Below are 15,822 nucleotides of genomic sequence, written 5' to 3'. Positions count from 1 at the left end.
GGCACAGATTACCCAGTTAGTTACACGAAGGTGAAAAGGAAAAAGTAATAAATATGAGTTACTTCTCAGTGCAAATAGATGTGTTCTTTAGCATTAACACACAGCAGATTTCTACTGTTTCAATAAAGCTCAGGCTAACACCTTCATTAACTGGGTGAACTGAGAAAGAGGATTTTGGAATAAGTAGAAGCCTACATTATCACCCCCAAGAGTATTTTGTACTTTTGTCTAGTTTTTAAGAAATTATCAAAGCATGTATTTAAGCAATGATAAATGTGTTCTCCAGATTTTCCATTACATTGTTCTTTGGTTTGTTTTTAAATTCTCTTTCTCTCTCTCTTTCTCTGTCTCTGTCTTTGTCTCTCTTTCTCCGTGTGTATGTGTGAAAATGTGCATGTGAGTGCAGGTTCCTGTGGATCCTGAAGAGGATGTGGGTCCCTAGAGCAAGAGTCATAGGTGGTTGTGAGCCCCAGGCTATGGGTGCTGTGAACTGAGCTGAGATCCTCTGGAAGAGAACTATACACCCTAGCTCAGCCTCCTCTTATAAGCTGAACAGGAAGGAGAAGAGGGCTCAGAGAATAAAGAAACTAAAAGACCAGAGCCCTGAGACCTGTGCATAACTCCAGCTCTTTTCTCTCCTACTTATGATGACAGGTATGGTAACAGACAAACATTTCTTAATTGAAAACATGGAAGGTTCAAGGACATGGTTATTGTTAGCCTAATCTGTAAAATAATATTAAACAGAGTATCCCTGTTTGAAAATATACAAATGTAAATATTCCTATTTTAGCCACATACCAAACTGAAGATGTATTTTCTGTTTGTTCTTAGCTATGTTTTATAGAAAAGCCTTCACACACACACACACACACACAATCCATGGGCTGAAATTAGAAAATAGTGTTATTTTATAGTTCTAGACTAAAGAAATTCTTAGAAACAAGTACACTCAGGGAAGTGATATTAGAAGAGTCTGAGAGACAAAGTGCACCCATTATTTGAATTCTTATTCAGATGTATTTCCTTCCTGATTTGGTTTGACTCAATTTCTCTGTATTCTAATTCCATTGGTATTCTTAAATATCATATTCATTATCTGGATACAATACCATCAAAATAGCCCTACCATCCATTTTAGTTCAGAAAGGTGTTTGGTTTGTTTTTCCTGGTTGTTTTTTTTTTTTTTCTGAATGACAGTTCTTTGTGGGTTTATTTTAAAAATTGGAACTGTAGATATGAAAGACTATTTTTTTTTAATTTTTTATTGAGTCTTTGTGAACTTTACAACATACTTCCCAATCTCATGACTCTCACAGTTTTCTTCAAGAGTAGCTCTAACTTCTTCCAAATATATGTATCTTCCTAATATTTACATGTTGAAGTCTTAATTCTTAGCCCCTGAGAATATAACTTTATTTGTGGATAGAGTTATTCAGCGGTAATTAAAGACTAACACTAGAGCAGGATGGGCACTAAATCCAATGATTAATATCTTTCTGGAAAATATGGAAAACATGGAGACAACTATGTACGAATGTATACAGAGGGAATGCCGTGGTATGCATGAAGGGAGAGACCGGGTGAGCCACAACAAGGTGATAAGAAACTGAAGCTGCTGAAGTCAGAATGGTGACAGAATTACTGTGGAAAGCCTGAGCGAGGGCTTCCCAGGCAGAGGAAGTAGAAGGGGGCAAGCCTGTAAGGAAGGAATGTACGAGGTGTATTAAAAGGCATCATGACAAGATAATAAGTTGGGAGGTGTCCTGACTAATTTGGGTTTTTCTTCTTGTTTGGTTGGTTGTTTTTTTGGTTTTTTTGTTTTGTTTTGTTTTTGTTTTGTTTTGTTGCATTAAAAACTTATAATTGGCTCTTTGTGAATTTCACGTCATGCACCCCAATCTCACTTTCTTCCCCACTCCTTGACCACCCTCCAATCTTGCACCCTCCTCCAACAGAAAAGAAAATCTCGCTGTGGAAGCCGTGGCGTGTCACAGTGTATCCCACAGTAGATCCTTGTGTCCACACTGCTTTGCTTACAGATGTTCACTGCAATGACTCATTGGTCTGCTATGAGGCCCCTGGCTTCTGCCCCTGTATCATACTGGAAATTCACGTGGACTCCTCTCAGATGGCCTGTTGTTGCCCTGTGTCACGCTGTATTTTTGTGAGAGACTGTAGTTTGGGATCTGCAGGACCAGCCCCTTTGTGCGCTATACCAGGTCATCGATAAGGCAGATGCTGAAGAGGGTCAGCTCTACTGTGTTCCCCAGGTGAGGTCCAGGGCCTGCTCTTCCTGGTGCCGTGGCTGGTGGGGGGCAGGGCTAACTGTCCTCACGTCACACAAGGTAGAATCATCTGAGAGGAGGAGATCTCAACTGAAAAATTGCATTTGTAAAATTGGGCTGTAGGCAGTTATCTGATGACCCTGGTCTGGTGTCCCTGGGATCTGCAAGAAACAGGCTGAGCAAAGTCAAGCCATAAAGAACAAGCCAACAAGAACACCAATAAGAACATGGCCACTGCAGCAGCTCCTTCCTTCAGGTTCCTGCCTTGAGTTCCTGCTCTAACTTCCATTGATTATGAACTTTCATGTGCAAGTGTAAGGAAAATAAATCATTTGATCCCCAGGTTGTTTTTAGTTGTTGTGTTTCGACACAGCAATACTAACCGTAGCCAACACAGGAGGGGGTTGCCGCACAGAACAAAGTCTGTGAAGGCTGTGAGGCAGGTGTCACGCTGGGGGTGTCCCGGTGTAGAGCATGGATTGTATTCACAGTCTAATGTGAATTTATAACGCAAAGTGTTCAGGAATTTTAAGCAAACGAGTATTGATACAGTTAACTTGGGTTTTTAAAGCTTTGCAGCCAAGGAGTTAGAGAAAAATTGCTTTTGCAACAGGGAAGGTAAAAGGTAACCATGCATCAGAGCTGTGTGGCCTCAGAGCACATGGTAGAAGCAATGATTGCTGCAGGGAGGGGTGAGAGAGCAAAAGGAGTCCCGGACGATTTGCGCAGTGGGGCTGGTGGGACCAAAAGCAAAGAAGGGAAGATTGAAAGTGAATAAGAGGAAAGGCCATTAAGTTCTGTGTTATGATTCACATGTAATTGCCGTAAAGAGGACATTTTGGTCAGATTTGTCAGAAGTGTTACATGCTTGTTTTAACCTGATGAACTCATTGAGGTTAACTTTTTTATTTTATTTTTTTTATTATTAGTTATATTTTATTAACTCTGTATCCCAGCTGTAGTGAGGTTAACTTTTGCCATTTTGCTATCTAACTTGGCAAATAACCTAAAGGCTCTATTTAGCATACTTTAGAAAATGGGTATAGTAGAAGATAACCAAAATTATTCTTGTTCCTAGAGGTCATAAAATTCCAATAAGAGGAATCGAAGAGAGTGTTTCTAGACAGTCACCTTGAAGACTTCTTGGAGTTTTTGTTGTTGTTGTTGTGGCTGCTTATATAATTTTTAATATCTGAATATCACTAAATCTCAAAGCTTTAGTGCAATGTCCACAATGACTTCATCTAGTTCAGGTAAACAGCTGATCTGCTCTGCATGGGTTAATAGAAAGGCACCATCTCATTAATTGGTACACAGAACCAAGTACCTAGAAACAGTGTCAATTTACTTCTTGTATTTAAATGTTATTTAGTTAAATGTATTTAAATGTCATTGGTGTCAAGAACCCCCTGCAATCTTCTTCAGTCCTCTGCCCTTCACTCTTCCCTGATGACCTTCAGAGGAGAATCAAAAGTTAAATTTTAGATTAGTTTTCTAATCATTTTTAAAGGACATAGTGAATAATTCCTTCCTGGGCTTGGATTCCTGCAGGTATCCAGCTAAGGAACGTGTACCATTCTAATTTCCTTTGCACAATGAGTTCTGCTTTCTAATAATGAGTTACTACCAAAGACGAGAAAAAAAGTTCATCTAATATAACTCATTTTAAAATAGCTTTTCATGTAAAACTGTTCATAGAAATGAATATTTTTCCATAGGAGATAGTGCCAAATTAGAGGCAATTATGCTTGGCATATGGATACAGACTACACTCAGGCAGTCTTAATTCAAATTCAGTATCTTTTCCCCCGTGTGTGTGAATGTGAGAAATTTTCCTAACCTTTTCGTGTTTTAATTCATAACCTGTATAAGTATGTGGACTAGTTATCTCAGAAGATTGCTGAAATGACTAATATGTTATCACAGTCTCTCAGGCCCTTACATACTTTGTGTAACGTGAGGAACTCTCTGACGTTGGCCTAACACTGGTGAGTCCTGAGACAGGCTTTTGTGTATGATTCATAAGAAACAATGATCGGAGAGACTATGATAATTTTAAACTCTCTGACAAATTAACAAGTATAATGAGGTTGACTGCTTAGTTATTGTTAATGGACAAAATGAAGAAAGAAAAGGATGACCTGAGGAATTCTGATGTCCAGCTCAAAATCTGGGAAATGCCTGATAGCATCTTGATGTGCCTTGAAAGAAATTTTTACCTTCAGTCTCTCTAACACAGACACAGCTGAAAATAAAATGCAGAATGCCATTGGGAATTGGCTGAATTGAGACTTCAACTCCCAGTGTCTCTCTGTCTGCTTTTAATGTAAGAACATTGAGAAATAATAGAATCCTGAAGAGGAATGCAAGATGGCAGTGCCCATCACACACTGTGTCTGATGAGCAGGGCAGCAGTGACAGAACGGTGACCAACAGATACCAACTGTGGGCCTGCAAACACGGGCGACTGTGTACCCCAGTTGAGAGGAAACCCTATGCTAAGAGAAAAAAATGGGGTCCAACTTCGGGTCACCCATTTAATTCCTGGAAAAGTTCCTGGGTTCCCACAGGTGAGGGATCTCCAGTGTCTGTCACATGGAGGTGTGCTGTGCTCACCAGCCAATGAATACCTTATGGGTACTGGGGCACACAGCTCCAACCTCAAAACTCCAGATGCCTGGCAGCCATAGGAACAACCCCAGATGCCACTCCAAAGCTCAACCTGTCTCCTTAGGGAGACCGACCAAATCTCTGAGTTCACTGGTTCTTCAAGATGGCTGCACCCAGCAAACACAGCGTCTGAGCAGCATGTATGAGTAGCTGAAGTTCATTAACCTCAGAGCAAGAAAACCAGTGGTGGGGCAGCTATCTCTGGGACTTCCTCTGGTGAGAGGAGAGCCCTTGAATGACTGAGGAGTCCAGTTACTCCACAGGATCAAACACCTGAGGAGAGCTTCGGCAATTCCCTGAGAACCACCCGCCAGTGGAAGGCATACAAAACAATCTGAGGAGGGCTCCTTTGGGAACATCCAGCTTCCTGCCCAGGGCTCTTCAAACATCTACCCCATACCCACATCCACCCCAGGACTCCAGCAGACACCAGAAACTACCAGCCAATGCCAGAGACATCCAGAAGGGCAAAGGCCAGTGTAAAGACACAATCAACAAAAGCCAAAGCATTCTGGCATCTCCAGAACCCAGTTATCCAAAGGCAAGCAGCCCTGAATACCCTAACACAACTGAAATTCAAGAAAATAATCTTACATCTATGCCTATGAAGATGATAATGTAGGAAATGAATGTAAATTTTTAATGAATTTACATTATCCGTAAAGAAGTCCTACAAAATCCATAAAGAAATACAGGAAGATACAGGCAAACAGATTGTGGCTGTATCTGCAAACAGAGAGAAAATAATTAATAATTAAATTACTAAAAGAAATAGAGGAAAGTTCAAACTAACTGGTAAAGGAATTGAATAAAACCTGTATTGGAATGGATACTAAATATGTACGGAATAATGGTGGAAAAGACATAAAGTTAGGTAGGTCAGTCCAAATTCATGCTTATAAACTTAGGCCCACTAAGCAGAGATGCTATATTTAATGTTGTAATATTGGAAAGTAAGAAAGGCTCCGATACATTGATTTGATTCTTGGCTGAAACATAGAGCAAAGGTGGCCCACAGTGAATTGGAAATACCTTGGTTCAGTTTTAAAGGAAAATTCAGAAACTCAAAGAGATAAAAAAGTTTAGAGTGGATTTGTCACTTGAGTATTTTCAGTTACATTTGTGAATCCAAAGACATCACTATATGAGTAATAACTTTGTGAGGGGAACCTTGGCTTCCTTTAGAAGCTCTGTAATTATTTCTACTAATCCAGACCTTCCTGTGTGGCATCTTTACTCATCAGACCCTGAGACAGGAGGGGCAGAGTGGTTATACTCAGTCTCCAAAGCATAGTTGCTATGATGAATAAAAGAGTCAAGGCAGTAATGACCCTGGCAGATGCACCGCATCAGCTTCTAGTTATTTATGGTGATTACAAAAGTGAAAGAGAAGAAACCTACCAAGTCCTCGGCTCGTCTGTATATGCTGAAATTGGAGTAAACAAGTTGAGTACACCAAATTATAAATTATAAGTTTGAATTATAGAAAGCTGGAAGTCAGGGCCCTGCCATCAATTTCTAATCTTTAGCCAATTTATAGACCTATCAAGCCTTTGAGGAAAAGAAGAATAGGATTCCTTGATAATGGATCTTGGCATACTGCCAAAAGAATTATACTGTTAATCTCTCTGTCAAATTTCCCCCAAAGGGATCTATGACTTTTTACTGGGACAAATTAATTAGCAAATGGGAACTAATGAGACCGAGAGGAGTCTAGCTCTAAACAACTCATTCTGATAAATCCAAAACATGGTTATAGGGTGGTATTAAGTTCAGTACTCAGAGCAGGAGCTTATGACGTCCAGGCAATCAATGGAATTGTAGTTTAAGTCCATGTGCAGTGGATTCAGTGGTTTTCCAAACACACCCTGTGGCAGTTTTCCCAGTTTAGGAATAGTTAAGATCAACATATTCAGACTGGGATAACCCCCACATTCATCCCATAATTTGTAGAGTAAGTGCTATTATTATAGAAAAAGGCTAAGCAGAAGCATTACTTAGGATATTAGTGAACAAAATTCAAGATTGCATTCATGGCTTGATGGCAGTGACTAGTGTCACCCTCAAGGTCTCAAAAGATGCAAAGTGATGATTCTCTCTTTTTTTTAATATCAACAAAGTGTTTATTTATACAAGTTTCACAGTACAAACACAAACTAATGATTACACAAGTGATTCAGAGTGGGTGTCTGATTTTTTTCAATTACATATCCAAGGTTACAAGTTCAGTTACAACTTAAAAAATACGAAAGGAACAGATACTATTATTATTAGCTCTGTAACTCTATTTTAAGAAATCCAAAGGATATCTCCTTAAAAGAAAACACATTTACTATATGACAGGCTGCTTTTAGGTTGGCAGTGTTTGCAGAATGAGTGCAGTGCAGAGATACAGAAAATACATGAACTTGTCTTTTTATGAATAGAAAATACTAATAAATAACTCCTTTTACTATATGTACCATCATCTATGCTATAAAGTAGAAAAAGTCTTTTAGTCAATTTATCTTATTTATTGAGTTTTATTTCATCAGGAATGTACACTCAATTGCCTCATATCTTTTTTTAATTTTAATTTAATTTTATTTTATTAATTATACTTTATTCACTTTGTATCCCCCCATAAGCCCCTCCCAGTCCCACCCTTCCTTCCCCTTCTTCACAAATGCCCATCCCCAAGTCCACTGATAGGGGAGGTCCTCCTCTCCTTCCTTCTGATATTAGTCTATCAGATCACATCAGGAGTGACTGCATTGTCATCTTCTGTGGCCTGTTAAGGCTTCTCCCCCCCCCCCCCACTCAGGAGGTGATCAAAGAGCAGGTCAATCAGATTATGTCAGAGGCAGTCCCTTTTCCCATTACTATGGAACCCACTTGGATACTGAGCTGCCATGGGCTACATCTGTGCAGGGGTTCTAGGTTATCTCCATACATGGTACTTGGTTGGAGTATGAGTCTCAGGAAAGACCCCTGTGCTCAAATTTTTTGGTTCTGTTGCTCTCCTTGTGGACCTCCTGTCCTCTCCAGATCTTATTATTTCCCACTTCTTTCATAAGATTCCCTGCATTCTACCCAAAGTTTGGCCATAAGTCTCAACATCTGCTTTGATAGTCTGCAGGGCAGAGCCTTTCAGAGGCCCTCTGTTCAAATTGTCTAATTGACCTTTTCAGAAGATTGGTGCATTTTGGAGATTATAACTGAAAAGTTAACCAAGTGTTGACTTTAACCACAGACATTAAGCGATGGACAAGCTTTTATTTCCTGACCTAATTAACATAGCTCTGGATTGATAATGGTGACCTGGTAAATTCTTCTTACAGCATAACCTTGAACAAGAATTCTGTGATAAGGCTGGTTGCAGCTCAAACTCCATCTGTTCACCTGACTAGTGATACCTCAAATGTATCAACATTGTAGCCCACTGTTAGTTTACAAGGATTTGATCATCTTTCCATTCTGTAGGATACCACATTGATGATAGTAGAATGACTGCATCTAGTGAGTAATAAACACCAAGTACTCTAAACTTATTGGCAAGACATTTGCATGTGAGAGGCTGGGAAACTTCTAGAGACTTGTCAAGATATACCTTCTATAGTGAAATAAAATTTATTTCATCTGGTCACCCCTACAACTATTGTTCCATGAGAGGAATAATGAACAGTGGGCGTTTTCAGATTGTGGAAGAAAAAATTTTCCTTACTTGATATTACTTAAGATCATTTTCAAGTGACTGAAAGAATATGCCATTGTAGACTGCGGCCAAGTCAGAAGAAGGCCCTGTGACAGACTGTAAAGCAGCTTTACCACTTTGTTCACATGTTCTAGCAGATTCACTGGTGCTCAGGGGTGATGATAGCATGTAGAGATGCTCTTCAGACCCTTTGTCAAGTCCCTATCATTGAATGGCCTTGCAGGTCCTTAAGACTTTGCTTCAAAATGTTGACATTCTTCTGTGAAGCATATAGTGGCTTGATACTGTGCCTTAGTGGAGTTTAAATTTTTAGAGGTGAGCCAAGTTACCATGAGAGCTGAGCTACTTCTTGTGAGCTATGGGTTTTCTATCCCCAAGCAACACATTTGGACGGAGGCTACAGTACTCCATCATCAAATGGAGGTGCTACGTTAATGGTTTAAACAAGGTCCAGAGGCACAGATACGTGATTTCTGCTACAATGTCCCCTTCTTCCTACCTTATATCTATGGCTTCTTGGGAAATTTCCTACAATCAGCTTACACAGGAAGGAAAATGGGTCTCTGCACACAGTGGTGATGAATTGCTACATGTAGTGGTGAAGGAAGATCTCATTGGTAAACAGAGTAGGATGTTACTCTTAGTTGTTCATTCTGCATTAAAATATAAATAGCTAAGGGTCATATCCAAATTACTTATAGATCATGGTCAATGATTTGGCTAATGTCTAGTGATGTCGAAAGAACGTGGTTGAAGAACAGATGACAAGAAAATTTGGGGAGTATGAGTAAATGAAGATCTCTCTGAATGGGAAAATCTCACAAATATATTCATTTTCTCATGTTAATCTCCACCAATGACTGACTCCTCAGATGTCAATTTTAAAATTAAGTAGCTTAGATGACATATTTTTGGATACCAGTCAGATTCCATATTCATTACTATCACTATATAAAGGCTCATCAGCAAAGTGGTTATGAAGGTAAGGATGGAGTTTATTAATAGACAAAGCAATATGGACTTACAGTCACCATAGCCTTCCTGGCTACAGTCACTGCTGAGTGACAAATATGGCAGCAGCTGAGAAAAACACTGAGTCCTCAGTATGGTACCACTGTTTAACCTGGTCAGTCAGCACTTGGTAGCAGTCTGATTACACAGAGCACTTCCATGTTGGAATAATATCATTCTTATGGAAACATACATGATAAAAAAATGCTATCTGCATGAAATCCCTCTGCTAGAGTTACCCTCCACAAGCTTTTCAGTGGCTTACGCACTGACATGTATTTCACGGAGCATGGACTGCAATCAAAGCACTCACTTTGTGAGAGATGCCTTCACACTCAGGCTCAGATTGGAACTTCCACCATCGATCGCCCTTCTTCTATCAGTGGAAACACTCTGTGTCTTTCGGGTGTTCATCCAGTCAGCTGCTAATCTCAGGGCTTTTCGGCTTTCGTAATTACAAAAGGAGGCTGCTCTTCATAATAAGTAATGCCTCCAGGGCTGGGGAGATAGCTGAATGGTACAGTGTCTGCCTCATGAGTGCATAACCCTATGTTCAGTCCCCAGGACTGTAAGATAAAGAAATGATGCCCACAATCATGTGTGTGTGTGTGTGTGTGTGTGTGTGTGTGCATTTGCATGTGTGTGCTTGTGCATGTGTGTGTCCCCAATGATTGTGTTTGTCTGAAGAACAGAAACTAGTGAAATGGGATTGTACATTACAAATAGAGAACATCAATGAAATACTTCAATACTTAATAATTGTACTTCAGCCAAAATTAACTTGAAATATTCTCTCTAAAGTCTGGGGGTCATTAGAATTAATGGAATAACTTTCAAGGAAATAACTCATTGTTAAAATGGAATTATTCTGCGAGTGAGTATTGTGATAGAAAAGAACAAAGTGCTCAAGAATCGGAACGAAAGGGGGATGCCATTAGGTGCAGTCATGAATGTGTAACTTGAAGCCTAATGGATGTGTGAAGAAGCTTTTCATGTACTGCTTTATGTTAAACTTTATCATGACTGTCTGGACTAAGAAAAAGAACACTGTGGACTTTTTAGTACAGCAAATGTTCTTTAGAAAAAAATTAAATTTTGTTATGAAACAGTAAACTGAAGCGAATCATCTTTAGCACTTTCACAATCAATAATTATAGTTCTAAGGGCATAGATGATAATCAGCAGGCTGGACCTGGACCTGATCAATAGGATGCCTTCTGTGTAATGAGCGATTACATATGCCATTGTCAAGGCATCTTCTAGTTTTCACTTAACTATTAGTTAAGTGATTCCCAGTGTGGGAGTGGGCTTTAGTTCCAGCTGCTATGAGCCCTGTTTCTAAGGGGGCAAGACTCCTCAATGCCATGGGTATGGACACAGATGGAGTGCAGCCCCATTTCTTTAGGACGCGAAATCTCCCAGCTTGTGTTCTTGTATTGCCGCATGTATGCTGCTCTTTTTTGTTGTTTTTGTTTTTTTCAGTGTATTTAGAACATTCATGAGAGTATGAGGATGTGCCGGCCAGTGTGCTGGAAGCGGCTGCCAGACCCAGTCCCCCTTTTCTTTTTGCCTTATTGTCTTGAAGTAAGGTTTCTCACTGAACTAGAAGCTCATTGAGCTAGGCTGGATAGTCAGGAAACCGTCCGAATCAGCAGTTGGAATAAAGACTCACGAGCAGCCACCAAATGAGCCAGGCAGCTGGAAGGAAGACACCCAAGCACCTCTGGCAGGCAACACTATGATGGATGAACAAGTGATGGGGAAATGGGAAAGATGGAGTACACGATGAAGAGATGGAGAGATGGAAGAGAAAGCCAACCGTGGTGAGGCTGTGGCCCTGGGCTATGTCTGGATCAGTGGTTCTGCTGCAGCTGGAGTCTGTGTTGATGTTCAAGGCCTTTGTTGGTAACTATGAACATTCAGATGTCCATAGTCTGGACTGTTGCCCCCAGCCCCCACCCCCGCTTACCTTGACCACCGTGAGGAAGCAGGTGAACTGGGAAGATGGTGTGAACCGTTCCCATCCCTAGCCTGCCCTGGGAGACTAGGTGGTGGCTTGGGAGAGGGAGAAATGCCCTACCCTACTTCACCCCTTTCTGCCTGTTGCAGGCAGAAGAGCTGCCCCCCACCCCACCCCCATTCCCGGCCCCTAACTGGCTGCAGCACTCGGAAAAGCTGGTCCTGCACTTCTCCTGGGTAGAATAGTAGAGCTGACCCTAGTGCCAGGGTACAAGTGAGCCCCCAGGGCTTGAGAGCAGGAGCGCTAACCCTGCCCCTGGCTAGCTGCCGCGTTGGGTGATCTAGCTGGGATCGTGCTGGAGAGCTCGCCCTGGCGGGCGGCTGCAGAAGAGCTGGTGGGCTGACCAACTCAGTTACCTCGTAACCACTGATCCGGGACTCTTAGTTGGCCCTCCTCAGCATCTACCCCATCTATGATCTGCTCTAGCAAGGACCAGTCCTGCAAATCCAAAGCTAAGGATCTCCCTGACACGGGGCAACAACAGGGTATGTGAGAGGGGTCTCCTTGAAGATCCAGTGTAGACAATGTCGCAGAAGCCAGAGGCCTTGAAACAGACCAACGACTCGTTGCAGTGAATATTTGCAAGTAAAGATGAGTGGTTAAAAGGGTATGCTGTGACGCACTACATCTTCCACAAGACTTTTTTTTTTTAATTCTCTCTTGTTTTCTTTGGTGGGGGGAGGTTGCAGGAGGGAGGGCAGATATGAAGGGATGGGGAGATGAGTGCGATTGGGGTGCATGATGTGTAATTCAACAAAGAATCAATTAAAAGTTTATATATGTTATATATATATATATATATATATATATATATATATATATATATATATATATATATATATATATATAATCACATTCTTTTCCACTTCCCTTTTTCCTTCTAAACACTCCCGTGTACCTCCTTCCCTGTTTGCTGGGCTTCGTGTCTATGGCTCCCTTTACACACACACTCTTAAGTGTACAAGCCCAACCTGCTCAGTCTGTATAATATTATCCACATGTATATTTTTAAGGTTGACTGTCTGCTTTTACTATAACCTTCACACCTGGAAAGTATTATTCTCTTCTGTGCTTGCAAGATAACATGTCGCATTTGTCTTTCTCTTCCCGGCTTACTTCACTTAGTATCTTCTAATCCACCCATGATTTGGCAAATGACAAAATTTCATCTTCTTTGATAGCTTAATAATAGTCTACTGCACATATATCTATTTATATAACATTTTCATTATGCTAAATAATATTCCATTGCCTATATGTGCTGTTTTTTTTATCCACTCACATATTGATGGCTACCTCAGCTGATTCCATGTCTTAACTATTTTAACCAGTTCTGTAGTACATGCAGAGATACAGAAATCACTTTGATATGTCAGCTTGGTTTTCTTTATATTTATACCCAAAAGTAAGATTGCAGAGTCACATAAGAATTCAGTTTCTAGGTTTTTTGTTTGTTTACTTCTTTCTCTGTATCTCTCTTTCTTTGTCTGTCTCTGTCTCGTAACTTCTTTGCTAGTTTCTATGATGGCTGTAAGTTATTTGATTTTCTATTAATGCATTTCTGCATCCTTGCCAGTAATTACTGTGTTTTCCTGTTTGATAGCATTTATTATAACCAAGGTAGAATAATAGCTCTGTGGTTTGGATTTTGATTCTCTGATGATTAGTGAAATTGATTGGTTTGTTTTTACAAACTTGCTCCTTATTTTTACATTAGCTTTTGAGCATCACTCTTTGGATAATTTGTCCACTTGCGAGTCAGATTATTGGGATTGGAGAGATGGCTCAGTGGCTGAGATGGCTAGTTGCTCTTCCAGAGTGTTCAACTCTCCACACCCACATGGAAGCTCACTACCATCTGTAACTCCAGCTCCTGAGGATCTGACAGCTTTTCAGCTTCTGCAGGTGCCAGACACAGAGGTAGGCAAAGACACCCAAGTAGGCAAAGCACCCACGCACTTACACACCTAATATTATTTAGGTGTGTAAATATAATATTCATTATATTATATCATTATATATTCATATATTATATTCATTATATTAATATAGGTGTAATTTAAAACTCATGCTGCAAAGTGTTGACATCACTGATGGCAGTGCCTGCTGCTTTGCTCTGTTGGCTGTGGTATAATTGTAGTAGCAGGGACTATGTCAATCAATGAGTATGCCCATTTTGCAAAACAACTTTATTTACTAAAAGCAGGGGGTATGTCAAATTTGATGAAAAGAAAGATGTAGTTTTCTAATGCTAAATTTATTGATTACCAAATAGATCAGTAAGATATAGCAGCACATAAAGAGATGTAGATACATATGGGTGAGTAGGCTGTACTGGACAATGGGATATTATACTGCAGGTTATGATGGGCTCTCTTTTTACACAAACATCAATTCCATGAAAAACATTACCATTTATTATAAAACAGGAGCATATCTTCACAGCCTACTGTAGGAAGCGATTTTTATTCATAACACAGAAGGCATTATGAAAATAGAAAAGTCTGGTAAATTAATGACTCTCCAGTTTTTTCCCCTAAAAGACACCATTCAAGATTGAAAACTGAAATATCAGAAATGAAGAAATTGCTTTATATATAAGCAAGGATGGAACAACAGCCATATGTATCAATGGTGCTCATGAATATAATGATGAGCAAACCAAATCACATAATTATGTAGAGTTCCCCCCCACTTTACTATGTTAGAACCTTTTTAAATGCTAAGACTCAAATGTTTTTTTAGTTGTGTACTTTCTTTGTTCTTAAGATATACATATGCTTTACATACTCGTCTAAATATTAATATCTCTCATAAAGACAACCATGAACAGTAAAAGAGTTTGACGTTCACTTTTGCCACCTTGACACAATCTAGAACACTTGAAAAGGAAGTCTCAGAGAGGGATTGTCTAGATTAGGTTGGTCTGTGTGCATAGCCACAGAAGGTTACCATAGTACCTTAATTGAGGGCGGAAATGTAGCCACTGAGGATAGCCACATTCCCCTGTTGGGGATTCCAGGCTGTGTGAAGCAGAGTAAACAAACTGATTGCTAGTGTACAGGAACTCATGACTTTCTGTTCCTTATATGGCCAGCGTCCTCTAGCTCCTGCCACTGTGATTTCCATGATAAAATGGATTGTAACCTAGAACTATGGGCCAACGTAAGCCCTTTATGATTTAAGTTGACTTTGTTGAAGTATTTTATCCCAGCAACAGAGGAAATATAGATAGTGATTTTATGACCATAAGAATATTAACTTATAGGAGGAAGGAGAATTAAAATGAGAAAAATTGGAAGAGAAAGGGCAGAGAAGGAGAGCAACAAGAGAAGTTTCAGGTATTCAGCACATAGTTGAGTGAATGCAGTAAGTTCTATTCAACTAGCAAAACTTGACAGTAATAATTTGCAAAGAGATCAAGAAGAAGGTTATATCAAATCAGCAGAGGATTTTAGAGAATGTCGGTTACAGCAGTTTGTGCTGTCACTCTGCACAGATGAGAGAGCTGATTACTTTAAAAGAAGAAATTAGTCATGAAGAAAAGAAAAAAGCAGGTGACTCACACATTAACCTTAGATTTAGATAAGTAAGGTACTGACAGCTGGTAGCCAGACAGATGATTTCAGTGAACACTTTGTCAACACAACGTGGTCTAAGGACTGTCATTTTCCATAATTTAGTAAATCAGTGCCAATGTCTAAAATTAACTAAAAACAGCAATGACAAGAAAGGTTCTGCACTGTGGACCGACATCTGTGAAAGGAGAGCACAGGTTTCCTCACACAGAGTTTTCTAACAGAAGATAATGACTCATCTTAAAAGCAAAAACTATTTTAGATTAAAAATAACTCTGCTATTTATGGTCTGTTTTAGTGAATAGGTATTTATCTATGTCTCCCCAGGAATAGCTACATAACGTATACGTGGAACTTTGTCTCTACAAAACCAAAACATTTAAGCCCTGATCTTCAATGAGATGGTATTTTGAAGTACAACCTATAGGGCTGCCATGAGATGAAGGTAGAATGCACATAATGTAACTTGTGTCCTTCTAAGAGGTGACACCAGAGTCCTTTCTTCTTTTTCCTATTAGCAAGTACCTAGGAAAGATCATGTGACATAATGGACATCCTATA

This window comes from Psammomys obesus, unplaced genomic scaffold, assembly GCF_907164565.1.
Source record: "Psammomys obesus unplaced genomic scaffold, mPsaObe1.curated_primary_1811, whole genome shotgun sequence".
Lineage (NCBI taxonomy): Eukaryota > Metazoa > Chordata > Mammalia > Rodentia > Muridae > Psammomys > Psammomys obesus.
This window is presented reverse-complemented; position numbering follows the sequence as displayed.